Source organism: Scardinius erythrophthalmus (genome assembly GCF_964197995.2).
Source record: "Scardinius erythrophthalmus genome assembly, chromosome: 22".
Classification (NCBI taxonomy): Eukaryota; Metazoa; Chordata; class Actinopteri; order Cypriniformes; family Leuciscidae; genus Scardinius; species Scardinius erythrophthalmus.
The window spans coordinates 7,356,668-7,363,324 of record NC_138242.1 but is presented as its reverse complement, the minus strand read 5'-3'; positions in this window follow the sequence as shown (position 1 = coordinate 7,363,324).

Sequence of the window (6,657 nt, the reverse complement as noted above, 5' to 3'; positions counted from 1 at the left end):
ATATTTTTTTAAATTGCATTTATATTTGCATTTATGTCAAACCCTAGACACTTTCAAACATCAAAATGACATTTATTAACATGTATTCGTGTCAAAATTTCATATAAACATCTTTTCCTATTCAATTTTGCTTGGAAACGCTTCCAAGACGCTTGCGTGTCGCGTGAAAAATAGGCGTCGGTTCTATTTCTAGCAAGCACGCGTTTTCCGCGCGGCTCGAGCCGCGCCTGAGACGCGCGTGTCACGCACGCAGTGTGCAAGCTCTAACCTGTTAACATGGGAGCCGAAATAAAAACGGACACGCCACGCAGCTGAGACGCTCACGCCACGCATCCAGTGTGTCACCGGCCTTAGAGATAGTAAATCTTTTCCTGGATTTTTTTGTGCGTTCCCGAGATTAGACCTTCCTTAATGTGGCACGATGGTCAGGCGGAGAGCAATATGAGAACTAAGACAAGCAAAAGCTCACATGAAGATACTCAAAGTCTTAACAGTAGCCAACTACGCCACCTAGGGACTTTCACCCCAGGATATACTAGTACTCAGAAAATCTAAACCCCAGGTTCGTTCTTTCCAGAGAGGACTGAGACAGCTCTGCAAATTAAAACAATTTGTTTTATTGCACATGACAGTCACTAATAAGTACCTTCAATACATTTACCTCTTACATTACTGACACATTCCAGAAAAAGGTTCTTGCACATGACAGTCACTAATAAGTACCTTCAATACATTTACCTCTTACATTACCGACACATACCAAAAAAAGGTACTTAAAATAAAGAAAAGAAAAGATTTAAAGACTACGGGCAGCACTTGGGTCTTCAAAAGACACTAACAGGGAAAAAGAATCCTGCCCCACCTCAAACAGTAATCGCTCACTACAACCAACCACTCACACTGGTGTTGCACACTAGAAAGGGAATGAGAAACTCACACTCAAGTGTTAAACACAATACCCCCAAAAAGAGAGGTGGGCAAAGTACCCTTTTTTTACCATTGGCCACAGGAGACCCGAGCGCTCACATTAATTACAAATTATATAAACAAAGAAAGAAAATCAAATCATACAGATTATAACAATTAAAGAAAATACCACAATACAGAAACATTAATGAAAATAAAACATTCAAAATAGAAACAAAACAGCAGCGTAATCCGGGGGCCGTGCGTCTTGCCATTAACGATAAGCTTACACCGCTCAGAGCTGGAAGCAAGCCTGTTTTGCACGTTCCTTCCAACCTGCACGCACACACAGCAGTGAAATTAACTTTTTTATAAACATGAAACGATCCACCAGAAAAGAGATCATACTCACTGCGTTTTCAATGATTCTAACACGACTGTACAGGTTCTCGCTGCACTCAAATTGTGTAGTGACTGCAGGACACAAACTATAAAATTACACACTAATATTATAAAATCACATTCCATATTCCGCTCATTCACATACCTGATCACGCAATGAGCAGACTAAATGCCCCGAACCACACGACTCCACTAAGAACAGGCAACCAGGATGCAAAAAGTAACATCCCCAGCCATTTGAATGCTGCATTTTTATTTAGAGTGCAATCATGGTAATTAGTCACCAGACGGTTACCTGACACCACTAAATTTACTGGGCAGATAATTCAGTTCTCCACCAGGGGGAGAAACAAAGGGAAATTCCCAATCTGCTACATTAACATAATGCCGAAAGCCTGAAGTCTCTAGGTTATAACTGTCCCAGCTGCTTAGAACTGATAGGTTACAAAATAAAAGGGGGGGGGGGGGAAATCATATTTGCAAAATACCCAGGGAAGGATATCATATATTTCAAGAAATCAAACAAAGAATAATGGAAAGAAACAGCCAAAAAATCTTTTCAAACATATATTGAGGCATAGACAATTTTCACATAAGCACATACTTAATCACCAGCCAAACAAACTGTCCCAAAAAGCAACCGTAGGTGATCATAAGAGGATACCAAAGTTAATGATAGATAAGCGAGGTGGCAAAAGTCAATTTCCTCAGGATAAGAGCAGACTTGTCTGTAGTGTTTTAAGTAGTCACATAGATGTCCTTCCTTGGCTAAGGGCATTTCTGCCTCCAAAGGGAATCAATGAAATAGGTCCTCTGGTAAGAAGTCCAGTAGCAACATGATAGCACAAAAATCCTCTACAAGAAAAAGAAATACAACAAATCACCTCCTCACCCATAAACAAACAATCCATTTAAAAGAAACAGGTCTCCAACTAAATCAAAACAAAATAAAACAAAACATGGTATAACCTCATAAACTTACATTTGGGCAGCAAACAAACAGTTTCCCAAATCAGGATTTTTCAAAGACAGCAGTCAACAGCATGTGGCAAATCACACTGGGCATAATTCTCCTTCTGCTACTTCCCTTTTTAAATCTACACATGGAGTGCTACTAGTGACCCCTAGTGGCTAGGATGAACATAGCCCCCAGAAAAAGATAGCCTGCCATGTAACAGGCTGTGACTGTTACATATCCCCCCCCCCCTCAATTAGAAAGATTATCAACAGTTCCATAGAAAGGCTTCAAATTTTGTACATGAAACGGATCAACATGATTGGGATCATCTAAAAATGACACAGAACAATTAACAGGACCAAGACATTTCTCAATCCTAGCAGGACCTTTCCATTTCATTGCAAGTTTAGCCATAAAGCCATCACTAGCACGTGACAAAGGATGAGTGCGAACCCAAACCAAATCCCCAACCTGGCAATGCACAGGTCTTCTCCGGTGGTCGTAATACCTTCTCTGTTTTGCCTGAGCTCGCTCCACATTCCTTTGCACAGTTTTTATCAGATCTTTCTGTCTTTCTAACACTGGGTACGCAGGACTGTCCGGATCTGGAGGTCTTTGAATGGCTCTTTCTAGAGGTCCTTTCAATTTCCTGCCTAATGCGACTTCAGCTGGAGTGAATCCCGTGCTTTCCTGCCAAGCTGTGTTTATGGCAAAACGGAACTCCGCCAACCATCTGTCCCAATTCCGGTGGTGATCTTGAACATAGGATGAGATCATGGTCTTGAGAGTACGGTTGACCCTTTCAGTGAGATTAGTTTGAGGATGTGCTGTGGTAGTCAATTTTTGGACGACACTCCATTGCTTGCAAACTAGCCTGAGGAGTTGGGAAGTGAACTGGGTTCCTCGATCAGATACCAAATACATTGGCATCCCCCACCTGGTGAAGATTTCGTCTACCAAGATACGAGCGATTTGAGGTGTTTTGGCCACACGCAGAGGGAACAACTCTACCCATTTCGAACAATAGTCTACTACAACAAGATGATGCTCATTTAGTTTAGAACTCCTAGGAAACGGTCCCATGATGTCGATCCCTAACATATGTCCAGGTTCCACCACAGGAGTCGACTGCATATGCCCAGCTAACTTGGAAATGGAGGGCTTGTATTGTTGACAAACCTGACATTCTTTACAATACTTCCAGACGTCTGAGCGTAGAGTAGGCCAATAACAGATATCTACTAACCTCAGTAGAGTCTTAAGTCTACCAAGATGGCCACTTAATGGGTTGTCGTGCGCATATTGGAGAAAGTCTTTTCGTAGGCAAACAGGAATGACTAGCTGTAACTTGGGCCCTTTCTGTCCATCTGGCATACTGCGAAAAAGAAAGCCATTCTTTAACAGGTAATGTATACGTAATGGATTGGGATCTGTGAGTGACCTGGCTTTGTTAGTGAGTTCTTGAATTTCTGAATCATCATTTTGGGATTTAGCAATGTCAGACCATTCTATCGGAAAACTGGAAAAAGTGGTAGATGAGTCCTGCGATTTGACATGGGCTTATAGAAGAAGTGAAGAGACATCCAGGTGACTACATGAGAGAGTATCGGGCACGATGTTGCACTGACCTTTTCGATATTTGACACTGAAATCAAATTCTTGAAGTCGGATGGCCCATCGGGTCAATCTGGAAGATGGCTTAGGGTGGTTAAACACCCACGTGAGAGCCGCATGATCAGTGATAATTTCAAAAGGCCTACCTTCAAGATAGGGCCTCCACTTCTCAACGGCCCATATGACGGCACAACACTCCTTCTCTGTAACTGAGTAGGACTTCTCAGCTCCTTGTAGTAGACGTGAAGCGTAGGCTATTACATGTTCTGCTCCTTCTAACTCTTGCGTGAGGACGGCTCCTAAACCCACTTCACTAGCATCAGTCTGGACTTTAAAAGGCTTTGTCAAATCAGGGGCCATCAAGACAGGTGCATTGGTCAGATCTTGTTTGATCAATTCAAAAGATTTCTGACACTCCTCAGTCCAAGACCATGTTGCTCCTTTCCTCTTTAAAGTATGCAGTGGTGCAGCCTTCTCAGAAAACCTGTTAATAAATCTTTGGTACCATCCTGCAAGACCTAGGAACCGCTGTACCTCCTTCAAGCATTGAGGGATGGGAAATTTAGTAACAGCTTCCACCTTTGCAGGGTCTGTTTGTATTCCGTCACTAGATACCACATGTCCTAAAAACTTCAAAGACTTTTGCATGAGGTTGCACTTCTGGAGATTGATAGTGAGCCCCGCTTTGTAGAGACAATGAAATATTGCTTGCAGGTGTGTCAAATGCTCTTCTTCCGTCTTCGAGTACACCACAATGTCTTCGATGTACACAAAACAACTCTTCCCCCTAAAATCCTTAAGCACTAACTCCATCAATCGTTGAAATGAAGCAGCTGCATTTTTGAGCCCAAAAGGTAAACGAAGAAATTCAAATAAGCCTGACGATGTGACGAAAGCAGTCTTGGAGATGCTTTCAGGTTCCATTTCCACCTGCCAATACCCACTTTTAAGATCTAGGGTACTGAAGATTCCTGCTCCATGGAGAGACTCAAGAATATCCTGTATTTGTGGCATAGGATACGCATCTAGGAAGGTCTTTGAGTTCAACCCTCTAAAGTCAACACAGAATCTTTGCCCTCCTCCTTTCTTGGGTACAAGGACAATTGGAGCAGCCCAGGGAGATGTTGAGGGCCGAATAATTTTCTTATCAAGCATCCCCTTTATCTCTTGATCGATGAAAAGCTGTTTTTCAGTAGATACCCTATAGGCTTTCCAGCAGATGGGTACTTCATTAGTGGTTATGATTCGATGTTTCACTATATTGGTGTGCCCTATTTCATTGGTGCACACTGTGGGCCAGTCTTTCATGAGCTGCTCAAGCTGTGACTTCAATCCTGAAGATGTGTCTGCATTGTCCACTAGTTGATGGATAAGAGAGCGGCTTTCAGATGACTCTTCTGGTATGGGTAAGGCTAGATAGAAGGACAACAAAGCATTGGGAGAATGGACAGGGTTGAATGAAAATACTTCTTTTTGACATCCTTCTGTGGCAGGCAGTGTATATTGGGCTTTATGAAAATCCAGACAAATTCCAGATGACATAAGAAAATCCATTCCTAAGATTATAGGCACAGTGAGATCAGCATCCCTCATTATATACAAGGACAAAGCAAACTTTCTCTGCTGTAACTCGCCATCACATCTCCACAAACCCAAGGCACTTAAAACTTGTTCATTGGCCTGTTGGAAAGTCTGTCCACGACTAGAATCCAACTGTTCTCTGTGCTTCAACTGATTCCAACAAGATTCTTGCATTAGAGTCAGTGAACTCCCTGTGTCGATCATGGCCTGGAAATATCTTCCACGGATCACCATTGGTAGGGTCACCATCTTCAAGTTAATCTGAGCAGGGGTGTGAACAGGTTGAATAACACCTGTGTTTGAAGGATTTGACTTTGTGTGAATGTCTCTTTCAGTTTGAGTTTTCTGTTTCTGTATATCTGCATTGGCCTGACTCCAATATTTCTTGGCCTCTTCCAGATCTCTTTCAATTTGAGTTCCAATCCTCACCAACTCACCTACTTCCTTGACAGTTCCTCTCAGGAGACTGGCGAGGTGAGGGTTGCAATTTCTTAAAATGGACTGGACAATCTCTTTCTCTGTCATCTCCTTTTTCCATCGAAGACACAGGGCTCTATAATGATAAGCAAAATCACGTATAGACTCTTTAGGGCCTTGCTTTCTCTCCAACAACCGTTTAGCAGCTTCTGTTTCATAGTCGTCGTTTAAGAAAGCTTGAAGAAAAGTTTGCTTGAACTGGTTCCACATGGAAATGAATCGTCGTTCTGCTAGCCACCAATCTTTAGCTGTTCCCTTTAAAACTGAGGTGAGAGAAGCTAAAATCTCATAATCAGTAAGTGGTCGAAGAGCAAGATAATCTTCACAATGTTCAATAAATGAAATGGGGTCATTTTTTTCATCAGAGCCGAACTGTGGGAATTCAACTCTAACAGGAGGACGGTATTGAGAAACATGACCACTATCTGCGTTGGCAGGTATAGGAGGCTGAATTTGAGCACTGAAAGATCTGTGGTGTGGTAAGGTAGGAGTAAACATTGGAGGCACAATAGCAGTAGATCTAAAGGGAGCTTGAGATTTCAATTTGGCATCAATTTGCATATCTCTCCTCTTCAAACAATCCACTACTGACTTGCCCAAATCCTGAATACTCAAATCAAGAATCTTTTTGACTCTCTCACACTCTCGTTCTATTTTATAGTTTAATCTCTCCTCCAAAAAACGGCACTGATCATTAAACTCTGCATTTAGGCAGCATA